At 31.3% G+C, this 17,498-nt stretch overlaps 1 protein-coding gene across 8 annotated transcripts in view; it reads right to left on the bottom strand.

Moving 5' to 3' along the window:
* LOC130452902 (longitudinals lacking protein, isoforms A/B/D/L-like) overlaps positions 1-17,498 on the bottom strand; it is a 625,711-nt gene that overhangs the window by 426,114 nt on the left and 182,099 nt on the right. The gene's annotated exons all lie outside the window — the stretch shown is intronic.

The raw sequence follows: 17,498 nt of genomic DNA, 5'->3' as shown, positions 1-17,498 counted from the left end.
ATATGGTATCCAAAGAGTGGAACGAAAATCCAATGAAACAATTTATTCCAACTTTCTATACATTTATACAGGTACATTCATAAGGTTTTCGGTTCGTTTCGAATTCATTTTTTCGCGACCCAGACGTTTCCAGCGGTGTTTACACTGAAGCAACCCCATAAATCACTTTTTAATTCAAAGAGTCATAAGTTGGAGACAGCTATTTCAGAATTATGTACGACTCGGTGCTTTGTGAAATATTTCTGTATACTTTTCGATAAATTCGCTGGTGAATTGTGGTGGTGAAGCAGACCTATCACTGCTGTGATCGTTTTCTTCGGATTGCGTCTACCAATAATTTGAATTTGTATTCTTTGTACTTCTGGGAGTGTGTTAACAGTTCCATAATTCCGTAATTGGCATGAATAATCGCTTTTTTTGAACTAGACGATTCAGAAAGCTACAAAACTTTCGCTTTGTTTCTGGATTTGAGCCGATCCATTAATAATATCCACTTTGGCGACACGAAAGTTGCGATCAGGTCACCGTGTTATAAATTCTTAGCACATCGCCACGCTTAAGCGTTTTCTACTTCAGTTCAGATCAAACTATGGAAGATAATGTACGGTTCGCGATTATTATCTTGAGGTATTTGCGGAAGTTAACACAAAGAGACTCAAGTGTGGACAGTTTCACACATTATTTGGTCTTATTAGAAACCGCGTGGTTCGGTCTTTGAAGACGATAACTTGGTCATTGAAACGCGCGCAGAGAGATCATTGGGAAGTTATCACGAAGAGGTAGGATCAATGATTTTAGGACGATAGTACCTTGCAATTTCTACGTTCGGTAAAACTTTTTCTACAACAGTATTTCTAGTACTGTTTATAAGAAAATAGCTGTAATAAAATAAACGTTTAAATACTTTATTAGATTTTATAAATATAGCAAAGTGACTATAATCGGTGAGAGAATTTTCTTATGAATATAAAACTAAATAAAATAAATATAATTCTTGTAAGTGCTCGAAAATTTGTTTTGTTGTGAAATAATTGGTAATTGTTATTTTATTTCATTGATGAAACGACCATCTCATTTTTCTTGTGTGTTAACGTTTTTTTATGTCTCTGGAGAACGTGAAGAAATTTCGAAGAAAAATTACAAATATTGCAGTAATATTTAGGCGCTTTTCCACAATCTTTCAAGTGCGTGTAAACCGAAGTTTTATATTTGTAAAATTTTTTACAATTCGGGCATTCGAATTCTCCTTTAGGATTCATAACCATACCTGAAAATACCTTGGAATTAAAAAATTAAAACCACTTTAAATCAAAATTATTAGAACAATCTAATGAAAAATGCACCTTACCTTATGTGACTGTTTTCCACATCAACACTTGGAATTATTTCTGTGCAATTTTCGAAAATATCAAGTTAATATCAATTATTTTAGTGAAATAGATGATGCGTTTAATTTCTATAATAATAGAAGGAAGAATAAGGAAAGAAATAGACAATAAACTGGAAAAAAACTATCACAAGAAGCGTATATAAAAAGGAAAAGTACACTGAATGGAAAAAGATGAGAAAGCTTTATGATGGAAAAAATCCACTATTGTTCACACTAACAATGGATAACATGATTTCAACAAACTTCACTACATGCAGACGATATCGTAATTACGGTAGATATTCACAGAGAGATTGAAGCACTAACAAAAATTTGGGCAGAAGAAATAGAAAAACTGCAAATGGAAATTAACATAGAAAAATTCGAAACAAAGATACTAAATGATAAAATTGGAAACAAATACAGACTAACAAAAGTGGAGATTACAAAAAGCAACAAATATTTACTATACATTGAATAGAACAGTATACAATAAGAAGGAGATATCAAAGAAAGTGAAAAGTACCCCAAAAATTTATTCGATGACTATGCTAAATTCTAGGGAAAGGAAATAACAAAAAACGAACCGGCTGAGGAATTTGAAATGAATGCTGAGGTAAGGCAGCATGACGGACTCTCACCGGTATTGTTAAAGGCATAATAAGAGATGGAAGTATCATTATTAAATCAATAGAAGTAATAACATATGCTGATGATTTGACTCCAATACCAAGACCTAAAAGGTCTAGAGAACACATTAGAGAAAGAGAAGCAGGAAGAAGAGGATTGAAAATAAATCAGAAAAAGATAAAATATATAGAAATTGAAAGAAAGAAGGAATTTCGCAAACAAGAAGCGGTGAATAATAAACAAATAACCGAAGATGGAATGAGCTAGATTAACAAAAGGAATATGGAAAGCAAGAACTGTTAGAAAAAGTGGGTCAAGTGAAGCATGGGACAAATAAATAGCAGACATAGGAAAGGGAATAGACAATAAATCAAATAATGATACTAGTACAGGTAAGGAAAAGATACAGAAAGTGACATTTGACTATTTAAATACAATTATCAACTTTGAGAATGCTACAATATATTAGATAAAAAGCTTCTAATCATGTATGGAACAATTGTGAATCTAAATAATAAAAACATTCGTTACCAACTGAATACAAATACGCCCACTATCGGGGATGTTTGTTGCGCGATTTGCGGTTTTGATTTATCACGAAGATCATTGGGCGGATGATAATTATTGAGATTTCAGTGGGTGTGTTGGCTATATCGTGTAAACACGACATTCTTCGAAGTTTTGGATATCATGAATGTTTATGGTCATACTGGGATACTTGTTTTATACCACTTGTAGGTAGTAATAACACTAAATACAAACAAAATTGTATCCTAATTTTGTCTGTTTTATATTCGATTTTATCGCAAAAATTTTTCTATTCCCACAATGAAATGGTTATCTTTTTTAATAATAAATCATTATTTTTATATTGGACAAACTTCACAATAGTTGGCAAATAGATTAAAAGCCCACAAATAAGTTGAAGATAAACAAAACGGCATTTAGTAATAAGGGGCCATCCATAAAGTACGTCCCACGAATTTTAGGACTTTTGAACCCCTCCCTCAGTCCTTGTCACAGGTTTTCACATGTTTATAACCCCCCCCCCTTTGATGTGACGTCACACATTTTTTAATTTTATGTATGTATTTAAAAATAATCGAGAGAAAACAACTATTTTCATTTTTTACTTATTTTTATTGAATAATAATCTAATAAAATCAACATAAAGTTCAACATTTCATAAAATTTTTCAAATTTTCAATTCACATCCAAACATTGCGTTTTAGTATTTTAAATTTCAACATGTGACGTCACAAAACTATTGACCCCCCATGCCCCTTGTCACACGATGTCACACTTCGGTGATACCCTCCCTCCCCATTAAGGTGTGACGTACTTTATGGATGGCCCCTAAGAGATTAACAAAAAATTATAAAAATATGAGAATTCCAGCGATAGTGTCGAAAAATAAAATGGAATGAACTAAATACATAGGAAAGAGAAATAAATTGAAAATAAAAATTATATATACAATTTATCCGGAGATAGTTCTTTGTTTTTTGAACATTCTCTGATTATTATCTATTGATATATCTAATTATTACCTTGACCAAATACGAGAAGAATATATTTTCTTTAAATGTAACAAATATTATTACAAAAAGTTCGTAATAACGGAATTATTATTGCTAAAACGCTATAAACTATCTCGTGATAAACAAATTGATTTTACGAAATGGTAGCCGTTGAAACTTTGAAAAAGCGCTAAAAAAGTTCATAAACGTTCAGAATTGCTGTCTAAAATTATTACCCGTAAAAGAGAAAGGTAATTATACACTTTCACGGTCACCTGGTTTTTTGGCTCTAGAAAATCGAAAAATGGATGGATTTTAATGATCTTGGTATCAAAATGTTCCATTTTTCGGCGGATTTATAAAAAAAATTAGTAGAAATAGCCGGAATGAAAATTTCTCATAGTTTTACTGTTTTAAATCGTAAAAAAAAGGTTTTGCAAAATAATCCTTTACAAAAAATTATGGTAATTATACACTTTCGCGGTCACCTGGTTTTTTGGTTAGGTTAGGTTAGGTTGGCTCTAGAAAATCGAAAAATGGATGGATTTTAATTATCTTGGTAACAAAATGTTCCATTTTACAACGAATTTATGAAAAACACGGAGGTAGTGGCTGAATTTGCGGTTTTTAATAGTTTTAAACCTTAAATAGTAGAAAAACTTTTTTTTTTCAAAATATTCATTTTTTTATATAAATTGTGAAAAAAAAATATACGAACTTGATTCCACGACGTCTGAAACAGTTACGAAGGATTATAGGTAGAAAGTCATTTAAAAGTCATGAAACTGTAAAAAATATCTATTTTTTTTAATTTTCGTATTTTTTTATAAATCCGCCATTTTGAGACCAAGATCATTAAAATCCATCCATTTTTTGATTTTCTAGAGCCAACATAACCTAACCTAACCTAACCAAAAAACCAGGTGACCGCGAAAATGTATAATTACCATAATTTTTTGTAAAGGATTATTTTGCAAAACCGTTTTTTTTACGATTTAAAACAGTAAAACTATGAGAAATTTTCATTCCGGCTATTTCTACTAATTTTTTTTATAAATCCGCCGTAAAATGGAACATTTTGAGACCAAGATCATTAAAATCCATCCATTTTTCGATTTTCTAGAGCCAAAAAACCAGGTGACCGCGAAAGTGTATAATTACCAAAGAGAAACTTTCCATTCATTGATAATTTTTCCACGGGACATATTGTATAAATAAAGTAAACATATAGTAATTCGTACCATTTAATTTTTCATAAATCATGAATAATTATATAAAAAAATATTTTTTAAACAGTTATTGGCACTTTTCGAAAGATTTGTATTAGGAAAACGAGTTAAAAATTCTGTTCTTAACCATTTTCTCTGCATTTTTTCTGTAATACCATTCTTTAAACTCGAGCATCAATTCCTTGTGTTTGTGTCCAACATGGCTCATGAGGTTATATCTCTGTTTGACGCTATGATCGCAATAAGGGCATTTGTAGTTCTTTTTATCACCACATTCATATTTTATATGACGGGTCAGACTAGCTCGAGTAAGATATTGAAGATTGCATATGTTGCACATATACCCACCTAAAATTAAAAAAATTTAATACATGCGGATCGTCTATATGTAAAGATTCACGCTCGCATTTAAAAGTACAGATACATATTCAACAACTTCCTCAATAAAGCAACAAACCTTCCGATCCCGTGAATTCCAAGTTGTATTCTTCTGAAAATTCCAAGTTATCTTTATTTTATAACCTTCTTGATGTCCTATTAACATGCAATTAAATCAATCCTCTCCGATATACTTGGTACACGTTGTAGGAAAAACCTATATAGGTACTTTCCTCTACCTTGCTCAAGACATTGAAACGAGCACATCTCAAACGCATAGATTTCAAAGGAGCTATGCTACTCCGAGAGATTCGGCACGCGCTTGTTTAAATTTTCGTTCAATATATTTGTATATAAAGTAAGTTCAACTAAGAATTTTAACAATGCTTAGGAACAATGGAATTTTGTGGGAGTATGATAAGCCGCCCCATCATGAATCTCTATACATAGACTATTGATGATACGAGAAATCGATTTATCATATCTATTTTATGCGGAAACATTCACTTCCGGAGATATCGGAAATTGCCATTATCTCAGGAAGGCTAACAGATATCGAACCATGGGTAACTTTGTTCGATAGATCTCATCAAGATTTACCTGTGAGTGAAACGTCAAGATGATTGCTTGCGCAAAAGAATTTTTGTGGAAAAAGTATTCAAATCCATTATTTTCGCGAAAAATCAATAAATAAAATGAAAATTTAGTAATTTTTGTAAGGTTAAGTTAGGTTAGGTTAGGTTAATTAAGGTTATGTTATGTTAGGTTAGGTTAGGTTAGGTTAGAGATTGAAATAAAGGTTAGGTTAGCAAAAATAATTTTGTTCAATCAAATATTTTAATTGGACTTTAATCTATAACTTTTACATTTTAAAATTTCTTCTATTAATGTCCTCTCAATCTTCTGAAAGTACATGCCAATACCGGAAGAATTCTCTCCAGCTGGCCTCAATTCTTTGGGTATGAACCCCGCCATCAGAAACAAATCTTTTTTTGTGATTAACCCACTCATGAGTGCGGCCTTCATTGCTGAGGCATCGATAGGCTAGCCAGATATCTGTATATCTTCTTATTTGTTCCATAATAGGTCTAACGCCTTCTCCATAACTGGTTATGTCAATTTCAAGGAACTTCATTTCATTATGTTATTCGACCAGGTTGAAACCTTCCAAAAAGTGGGTGGTCTAAACTTTTGACTAATGCCCAGTCAAATAGATTAATAGTTAGATCCACATGACCATCAGTCGAAAACTAAAGGGAGTTGAATATCGAAAAACGAAGAAGAAATCAGTTGCGTAGACTTCCAAAATGCTGCCGTGCATTGAGAAGATGGATAACCAAAAAGATTTCACCCTACATCGTTGCAAAATTAGAGGCAATGATGAATTTTACACGGAAAATTCTCCGAATGACGTGAAATGTGAATCCAAAAAGAAATTTGAAGAGAAAGTGTTGGTCTGGTGTGCCAAATCCGAAGCAGGCATATCACGTCCTTATGTCAGATATGTTAGGGGTGATTGATGCACATGTTTATACAACGAGGTGGCGTTCAAAATTGATTGATTTCATTAATAAACATGATCCCAACGACGAAATAATATTTTGCATAGATCCTTGTTAATCAGAATAACCGGAAAGAGGCTCCCGACAAACTATTTGTACCGTTAATCCCCCCAATACTCCCCAGGCTCGTTCTACCAAAGAGTTTGAGAAGCTGGGGTAGAATATTTCGACAAATTCGCGAAATTGACAATCTACACTGAAATACGGAACACAAAATGGTACTTATAGATAATGAAAAAGTATTTAACAAAATTAATGAATTAAAAAAAGTGTTATTTTAAAAAAAATCTTTTATTAAAAATTTGGTAACATCATTCGATATAATTCAGTGTTAAAAAAAACTAAGACGTATCTCAGAACTAGGTAACTGCTGTTTTATATTTTTCTCTATTTTCGAACTTGAGATAGACTGGAAAATACTCCAATTTCTATTATTTTTTTTAAATTTACCTACTCCTGAGTGGGATAAAAAGTTATTCACGATACTGTACATAAGCGCATACGTTAGTTATTCTTCTGAAATTAATCAGTAGGTGCAATATAATTTTCTATAAGCACTACATCTAACTTGGTGTTTATTGAGGTTACATTTCAACTTTGCCTTATACGGACAAAACGAACAGGCGAATTGCGGTTCTTTTTGGCATTCATAACGTTGATGTTGTCTTAAATTTTTCATATTTTTATATGTTCTATAACAAATTCCACACATCACACCTAAAAATAAATAAAAAAAAAACATTTAATATTACGATTCACATATTCGAATATACCGAAGTAGCCTTGTATACAATCTCCGAAGATCAGCATACGAGGGTCTTCTGATAATTCGTTGTACAATCTACAAATACGTGCTCATACTAGAAATAAACCAATGAACAACTAAGTTACTATATTGTATAATATCTGTATTATATGTATATAGTGTCTTCAATGGATTTAGTTTTCTCAACCAGATTTTTTTGATTAAATATATTTATTGTGTGACATTCACAGATTGTCAAGAGTGCTGCTGTCACCTAAGGAAGAATACAGAAGGTTCCGATCTTATAGATACTAAATTCTGATTGTCAAATGAGTTAAACCAATCAAAGCAAACTGCAAAGTAGAATATCTGATAATTTCAGGAATTGCAAATTTTTATTATAAATATTTAACAATCATTAATATTGATCGTACAATTAAAACAATTGCTAACATTAATGGCGTTTCAAAATTTGATTAGAGTTGTTTGCGGAGAAGCGGAGAATCGGACAGTTTAATAAATTCGGCAACAATGTAATTATTTATATCAACAAGGTTGGCAATGCATTTTTCATTCATGTTTTTTAACAGAACCTTAACTTACTTTCGTTTTTGTGTTTAGAAGTTGTATAACCAATGAATCGTCGAGATCTCACTGAAAGACTTTATTCATATTACAGGAAACATTAATACTGAATTATCAGAATCACTTATTTTCATTGTATGATACATATTTATCCAGAATATTGTCTAAACACTTCATAATTACAAAAAGTGTGATTCTTTTGAAAACAAGAACCACAACATAACAATTTTCAATAGTTTTTGAGCCCCCTATCAGTTGTTTATACAGAAAATAGCATCTAATTACATATTTTGAAAGTAGTATAATGAATAAGGAATACGAACACTCAGTACTGAGCTGTTTTCATCCCCTAGATCAATTTTAAAGTGATCAAACCACGTCATTTTCTGTTAAAATTTGTTAAACAGGTGCATTGTCGTGCATGTCTACCACAAATCGAGCCTTTCTGACTCATAACCATAACACCATGATTAATCACCAGTAATGATCTTTGAGAACAAATTTGGATCAGTTTCGAGCTGTTATCTCAAAGCACGATCGCTTTTCTGATTGTCAGTCACAGCCCGAGGAACTAACTTCGCAACAACAAAATTTCATTCTAAAATATTCAATTTACGATCTATGAAAAGAGCTGTAAAATGTAAAATAATCCACTATTCACTGGCAGTTGAACAATTACCACTAGATAAGATCAGTATTTTGCATTGAAACGATCAGTTTATGGACGTTCTCAGCTTGTACACTCAAATTTTCACCTCAAAAACAGTTTCAATACAATTTATACCAAATAATAAACAAAATATCAGAAGGTATCACAAAAAATCCTTGCAGACGAACAGCACAAGTTATGATTGAATCGTCGTAGTAATTTATATCGTATTTGTAACATGTCAACCCCTAAATAGCCCCCTTTAATAATTATTCGGAGTATATCGATTAAATGTTTCGAAAAACAGTTTGTTGTACCTGCTTTCCAACTCAATAACAAAACTTTCTTTATTTGTGTGGAATCTAGAAATATTTACTTTTATCCCCTTATATTTCAAATTATATACAAGCTAATTCATTATTTTCATCGATTAGAATAAATTTAATAATCGCTTATCTCATTATTTAGTTATTACATTATCAAATTTAAATATTTTTTGAGCTTTTTTTAACATAACATCAATGTTAAGACGTCGTTCAGGTTCCCTGTTTCAATTCACATTTTATTTGTATGTACGAGGTCTGACTATTAAATAATGAGCCTGCACCTCTGCACGCCTAGAGGACGCCCTATAAACGGGTGGGATTAAAAACGAGTTGCGTGTTGGTTATCTAGATATCTTGTCTATGCACGCCCCAAAACATATTTTTGTCACTATTATAGTAGTTGTGCTTAAAACGAACAAGTTTTTTTCTCACCATGTGTAACGAAAATTGGAAAACACTCAGAATGATTATTGCAACAGGCCTATGGGGAAAATTATCTATGCCGTGCGCGTGTTTTTTAGTGGTGTAAGCGCTTTAGTGAAGGCCGAGAGAGCACTGAAGATGACCAGCGCCCAGGTCGCACTGTAACTGTTTGAATTCCGGAAACAGTGACCAAAATCAACCAAATTGTGCGTGCAGATCGTCGAATGAGCATTTTATACGAGGAATTTGCACATGACAAAAGTCTGTGTGAAGTTGGTGCTAATAAATCTGACTCCTGACCAAAAGCTCTTGCGTCAACGGGTCTGCTCAGATTTCTTTGGGAGGTTAGAAATGTTAGAAAAATATTTGCTTTGAAAGGGACCCGATTTGAGTAGATGGAAGCAGTACCTCACCAAAGAAGGCTTCCAGCACTGCTTAGATCAATGGAAAAAACGTATTGAAAGGTATGTGGCTATGGAAGAGGAGTATATTGAAGGGAGGCATTCAAATGTAGCCTTTTTCATAGCCAGTCTTGTTATTTAATAGCCAGAGCTAGTATAAAGTTCAAGTGAATATATAGATGAAAATGTTTGACCAATTTTTGGTTTTCATTGCCTTCAACTAAACTTATTACCTTGTTATGAAACAACCAAATTTTTTTAATTGAATATTTATTGCCTAGATAGATAAACAATGTTTTTAATCTAAAGAAACTTTATGAGTTTTTGGTCCTCGAAGATGGATACTATTATAATGTTGTTTAAGATTGCCTTTGATGTTAGCCTTATAGTTACATCCCTCAACTGGACAATTGAATTGAGGTGCCTTTCCGCAACTATATTTTTGGTGTTGTAACAAACCTCTTCGCCATCTGTACGCCCGATAACAGACGAAGCAAACGTGTCTTCCTGCAATTATTATATCAGTTAACATATCGTAAAACTAATTACCGAAAAATATTTTAATTTATTTACCTGATTGATAGTATTTGGTATGAATTCTATAGATATTTCAAGTAATACTTGATCTAAATATTGTTTTTTTAATGATCAGCAATAGTTTAAAAAAATTAGCGAAGAAATACAATCATCTACAGAACTAAAAAAGAACGAGTTCAAAATTATGATTGAAAAATGGATTTTGAACAACTAATTACCACGTTTTTCGTATTGAAGCACAGTCAACATGATTTGAAGGTGAAAAGTTTGAAGAAGGAGATGAAACAATGACTATACAATCTTTTGAAGTCTAGTATCGAAAAAAATAATAAGAAACATTAGATTAGTGTCAATATAAAGCATTTTTGAATACCTACGACTTGTAAAAAGAAAAAAAAGGTTAGAAAAATTGAAATAACAAAAAGTAATAAACATATGGTATGATCAAATTGGACCCGGACTGATGCAGTTAAACTGCGCGATTTACTTTATCGCTAACACAAATATTTAAGTAACAAAAAGCATTCGGTGACAAATGTAACATCAAACAATTTGTGGAAATGGTCTTATCAGCATCCGAGACTCTCAACGTGTCTTATACATCAACTCAATATATTTTGGGTTTGAAGTCTGTCAATGCGAGATGTGCACTCAAAGACTTGAATATTTTGCAAAAACAACGTTGAGCAACTAGAGGTGGCAAAAGAGAAGCTTAACAACGTTGCTGAGGACCGTACATACATCAAATGTATCATTACTGGTGACGAGACGACTTGGTGTGGTCCATCATGGTAATCAGATTTATGGTAAGCATTCATTGCTTGTAAAACATGTAAAAACTACAAATGGAGTCTATACAGAACTAAACTATGTAAACGTGAATCTTTTAATTCTTGTTAAATCGCCAAGGCTAACATGGTGATCATTAGAGAAACGTTTTTGAAAATTTTTATACCGTACTTTGGTTTAGTTTACAATTTTTGATAATTTTTGTTTAAAAATATTTCAAAATTATATAAATAATGGAAAAAATGAAACAAATATTTCTGAAATCATTTATTTCAAATATGGCACTAATATAAATATAATTATCTTACAAAATGGAGAGAAACCTTTTTATACAAAAGTAATTTGCTTTTCGGAGGAAATAAATCATTGTATTCGAAATATATAGGGTTGTGATGAAATATTGCATAAAATTCATGGAACGTACAATGTTCATTTTTGAAAAAAATGTGAAAGAATGTCAAACAGTTTATTTTATTCCTTCTTTTGACATGGCTCAAGAAAATAAAATGTCAAAGTTATTCTGTTGTCAGTCACAATACTTGATAAAGCTGTATTATGAAATATTTATTTCAATAAGATTTATGTATAATCAGTTAATACTATTTGATAAATATTTTGATAAAATTTTTAAAAAGTCCTAGTACCGGAAGTGCCTATAATTTCGTTTAATATGTCATCTTGTTAAAATCAAAATTTCGAAATCTTTTTGTTTGTTATAAATTCAAAACGGCTTAAGCGATTCTAATGAGATTTGGTATAGACAGTAACTACTATTTGATGACGGTTTTGAAAAAATATCGAAAAAATCCTTGTACCGGAAGTGCCTATAATTTCATTTGATATGTCATCTTGTTAAAATCAAAATTTCGAAATCTTTTTTTTTTGTTATAAATTCAAAACGGCTTAAGCGATTCTGATGAGATTTGGTATAGTCAGTAACTACTATTTGATGACAGTTTTGAGAAAATTTCGAGAAATTCCTAGTACCGGAAGTGCCTATAATTTCGTTCAATATGACATCTTGTTAAAATCAAAATTTCGAAATATTTTTTTTTATTATAAATTCAAAACGACTTAAGCGATTCTAATGAGATTTGGTATAGTCAATAACTACTATTTGATGACGGTTTTGAGAAAATTTCGAAAAATTCCTAGTACCGGAAGTGCCTATAATTTCGTTCAATATGACATCTTGTTAAAATCAAAATTTCGAAATATTTTTTTTATTATAAATTAAAAACGGCTTAAGCGATTCTAATGAGATTTGGTATAGTCAGTAACTACTATTTGATGACAGTTTTGAGAAAATTTCGAGAAATTCCTAGTACCGGAAGTGCCTATAATTTCGTTCAATATGACATCTTGTTAAAATCAAAATTTCGAAATATTTTTTTTTATTATAAATTCAAAACGACTTAAGCGATTCTAATGAGATTTGGTATAGTCAATAACTACTATTTGATGACGGTTTTGAGAAAATTTCGAAAAATTCCTAGTACCGGAAGTGCCTATAATTTCGTTCAATATGACATCTTGTTAAAATCAAAATTTCGAAATATTTTTTTTATTATAAATTAAAAACGGCTTAAGCGATTCTAATGAGATTTGGTATAGTCAATAACTACTATTTGATGAAGTTTTTGAAAAAATATCGAAAAAATCCTAGTACCGGAAGTGCCTATAATTTCGTTTGATATGTCATCTTGTTAAAATCAAAATTTCGAAATATTTTTTTTATTATAAATTCAAAACGGCTTAAGCGATTCTAATGAGATTTGGTATAGTCAGTAACTACTATTTGATGACAGTTTTGAGAAAACTTCGAGAAATTCCTAGTACCGGAATTGCCTATAATTCCGTTTAATATGTCATATTGTTAAAATCAAAATTTCGAAATCTTTTTTTTTAATTATAAATTCAAAACGGTTTAAGCGATTCTAATGAGATTTGATATATTCAGTACCTACTATTTGATGACGGTTTTGAGAAAATTTCGAAAAATTCCTAGTACCGGAAGTGCCTATAATTTCGTTCAATATGACATCTTGTTAAAATCAAAATTTCGAAATATTTTTTTTATTATAAATTGAAAACGGCTTAAGCGATTCTAATGAGATTTGGTATAGTCAGTAACTACTATTTGATGACAGTTTTGAGAAAATTTCGAGAAAATCCTAGTACCGGAAGTGCCTATATCAATATCAAAAATTGATATTGATATAGGCATTGCTAATGATTAACGAATCTGAGTTGAGAGCTCTCTGAAGTCTTGGTGAACTGGATTATATCTAAGGTGAATAAATCTCTATCCGTTACCGATTTTTTTTCTATATTCATTGCTAATTTGGTCTTTTATCAATATAGCCCGATTTCAAGCATATTTTAGGGTAAATTTTACAGCTTAACTTTTCCCGTAGGAAATAAATTTTAATAAAAACTAAGCAGTCTGTTGTAACAAAACTATTTCTTACAGGAATTCTTCAAACTGTGTCTCTTTCACTATTTGATGACGCTGATAGACCTGATTTACTAAGTTTACGGTTATCTGCGTTATACTAGTCATTTAATGTTCAATTCGTTCCATCAAATTTGGTTGGTTAACGAAGTATCGACTTTTTAAATGTCTACACAGTAAAAAATCAAAGAGAGTAATATAAGATGACCTAAGTGGAGACTCCATGGGTCCACGTCTTCCAGTACATCATCATTCAAGTTGGTTATACAGAAACGAATCAAATTTCATTTCATTTTATAGTAATTCTTTCATGTGACGTGTTAAATTTTTTTCAAAAACGAACCTTGTACTTTGTACACCAAATATTGAGGCGACTAACATTGATTTTTCTTAAGAAGTATCTTTTAAATATAAATGCAGCTGTTTTTTTGTCAAAAAAAGTAGTTGATGAAGTGAAACGAACATTTTTAATAAGAATATTAATATCATTAACAATATATTTAGTATTCAGTCTTTGGCTAATAAACAAAAATTGTATTAGCCTTATCGTGGGATTTATTCTCAAAATAAATAGCAAAAACACCAATTTAATTGAAAAAATTAAAAAAATCCACGTATTTTCTACGACTTTTTATTTTTCAGTACTTTTACTACTATGACTAGATCAAATTTAGTATTTTAACCTAACGTGATGTACTTTTTAGGTTGAGAAATATTAATTTACTGTAACTGAAACAAGAGCCATAGATAAATGCTTGATGAAAAGTATAGTTCAGTACAAAGAGTCTTTTCAATCCCCTCTTCCAATTCCTTGAGGGTCTTCCTCGTTTTATTCGTCTAACGTGGTTGATACATCAACGGTTTCTTCTGCCACTTGTTTTGCTCCATCCTCATCACATATCCGTACCAGAGCAGTTCATTTCGTATTAGGCTCTGTTCAGGATATCCTGCGCAATCTTCGTAGTCTATTTCCACAGCCTCTGTTGCTTAACTTTCTACTTGAAATTATCGTTTATTTTTAAGAAGTCAGAATCATTTATAACACTAAGAATCGTCTAGAATATTCGATAAATGTGTAACCAAAAATATATAAAGGCCAAGATACAGGAGAAAGAAGGATAACTGATCGAGCAACCTATGTTTGGGATTAGATATGGAATAATTTTAAACTAATTCAGGATTCACGTGAAAAGATATAAAGGAAAGTTTTTATTTTTAAGCTATGATCAAATTCAGATGGAAAACATATAAGATTTGGTAAATTTGATCAAAAACCAATTTGGAAATAATGGAAATTACGACCAAAATGGACTGCAGAAGGTAATGGGAGTCGGACACTCATTAATCGATGACATAAAAACCAAATAGCTTATCTGGTATGGTCATGTACAAAGAATGTCAGATAACAGAATACCTAAAGAGGTCTTAAAGTGGACACCACAAGGAATAAGGAGTTTCTCTTCTCCAAGAAGAAGCTATTAAGGAAACGCAGGAGAGAGAACTAACAGAATACCCATAAAAATAAAGGTGAAGTCGGAAGACGTCGGAGAACATTGTGGATAGAAAGAAAACCAAAAACTTTTATGTTCATAACAAATAAATCAAACTTTTTGGTTTTCGTAAATATGATTCTTAGTGAAGTTTTCAATTAAACACCAAAATATATACTGAACTAAACTGCAATTCAAAATTTCAGGCAGTTATATATGTTGGACTCTTATTTTAATATATTTGAGTTTTAAAAGTGTCTATTATTCACTCAATTAATAAAATAAATAATAAATAATAATAAAAATATTAAAGAAGCCATGATGCACTAAATACTTAACAAACTTCTAATCAAATTTCAAACTCCCCTTTGGCTTTTCTGTGAAGAGAATAAACTTAGTTTCCCCTGAATTATTTCCAGTTAAAATTTCATGAAAATAAAAACTTCATCAGCAAAATCATATTTGTTTCGAGTTCTTGATAAATTTCTAAGAAATTAGTGACGAACTTAGATAAATATACAAATAATGGAAGTGATAATGTATTTTCATGTCATTGCATGGATGGCATCGCTTGTTCCGTGGCAATATGTCTTCAAATTTCAGGAGATTTCACTCTGAACCTAAAGAGCAGTTATTGGTCAAGTTCGCGTGTCCGTGTAATAACTTTATTGGCCGGAATCGTGCTCGAGTACGTGCTCAATATTCTCTGATCATGCTGGTTATACTCAGAGCAGAACGTTCGATATAGAAGGTTTTTTTCGTGTGCGAATTTTCAGTACAATCGGAGCGTAATTCAACGATTGTCGAATTACAGCTTGTCCACTTTACATAAATACGTTTTTCAAATTAAAAAAAAAACAATCGAATGAGTGGTTGTCCACATAATCGTGACAACCATTATTAAAATGGAGGAGTTAAATATAGTTTTCCAAAAATTTTCTTATAAAGACAAGATTTATTTATGTTTGATAGTATTTATCACCAGCAATTCCAAAATTTTTACATATATGTAAAGCTTGCAAAAACTTTCTAACCAGGAAGTCCAATATTTGACGCATCAGTCTTTCTGGCATGATGATCTACTATATAAGGTCAGATGTACGAGACCAGTATTTCCAGGTAAAATTTGATTTGAAATTAATAAATTTTTGTTGAAGGACTTCAAAGTCCTCATAAATTCATTTTGTATACATTAATTTTAACTTATCTTCGCAAAAATAAGTCTAATGGCGTCTGATCAGGAGATCGTGCTGGCAAAGATCAGAAAAAAGCCTCCCACATAACTATTTCTTGATCCTACGTACGAGATCGGTATTTCCAGGTAAAATTTGATTTGAAATTAATAAATTTTTGTTGAAGGACTTCAAAGTCCTCATAAATTCATTTTGTATACATTAATTTTAACTTATCTTCGCAAAAATAAGTCTAATGGCGTCTGATCAGGAGATCGTGCTGGCAAAGATCAGAAAAAAGCCTCCCACATAACTATTTCTTGATCCTACGTACGAGATCGGTATTTCCAGGTAAAATTTGTCTTTAAATTAATAAATTTTTGTTGAAGGACTTCAAAGTCCTCATAAATTCATTTTGTATACATTAATTTTAACTTATCTTCGCAAAAATAAGTCTAATGGCGTCTGATCAGGAGATCGTGCTGGCAAAGATCAGAAAAAAGCCTCCCACATAACTATTTCTTGATCCTACGTACGAGACCGGTATTTTCAGATAAAATTTGTCTTTAAATTAATAAATTTTTGTTGAAGGACTTCAAAGTCCTCATAAATTCATTTTGTATACATTAATTTTAACTTATCTTCGCAAAAATAAGTCTAATGGCGTCTGATCAAAAGATCGTGCTGGCCAAGATCAGAAAAAAGCCTCCCACATAACTATTTCTTGATCCTACGTACGAGACCGGTATTTCCAGGTAAAATTTGATTTGAAATTAATAAATTTTTGTTGAAGGACTTCAAAGTCCTCATAAATTCATTTTGTATACATTAATTTTAACATATCTTCGCAAAAATAAGTCTAATGGCGTCTGATCAGGAGATCGTGCTGGCCAAGATCAGAAAAAAAGCCTCCCACATAACTATTTCTTCATCTTATCTACGATACCGATATTTCCAAGTAAAATTTGATTTGAAATTAATAAATTTTTGTTCAAGGACTTCAAAGTCCTCATAAATTCATTTTGTATACATTAATTTTAACATATCTTCGCAAAAATAAGTCTAATGGCGTCTGATCAAAAGATCGTGCTGGCCAAGATCAGAAAAAAGCCTCCCACATAACTATTTCTTGATCCTACGTACGAGACCGGTATTTCCAGGTAAAATTTGTCTTTAAATTAATAAATTTTTGTTGAAGGACTTCAAAGTCCTCATAAATTCATTTTGTATACATTAAT

The sequence above is a fragment of the Diorhabda sublineata genome, chromosome 2, assembly GCF_026230105.1.
Source record: "Diorhabda sublineata isolate icDioSubl1.1 chromosome 2, icDioSubl1.1, whole genome shotgun sequence".
In the NCBI taxonomy this organism is placed as follows: Eukaryota; Metazoa; Arthropoda; class Insecta; order Coleoptera; family Chrysomelidae; genus Diorhabda; species Diorhabda sublineata.
Note: the sequence above shows the minus strand (reverse complement) of the source record. Positions and strands in the feature narration are given on the sequence as shown.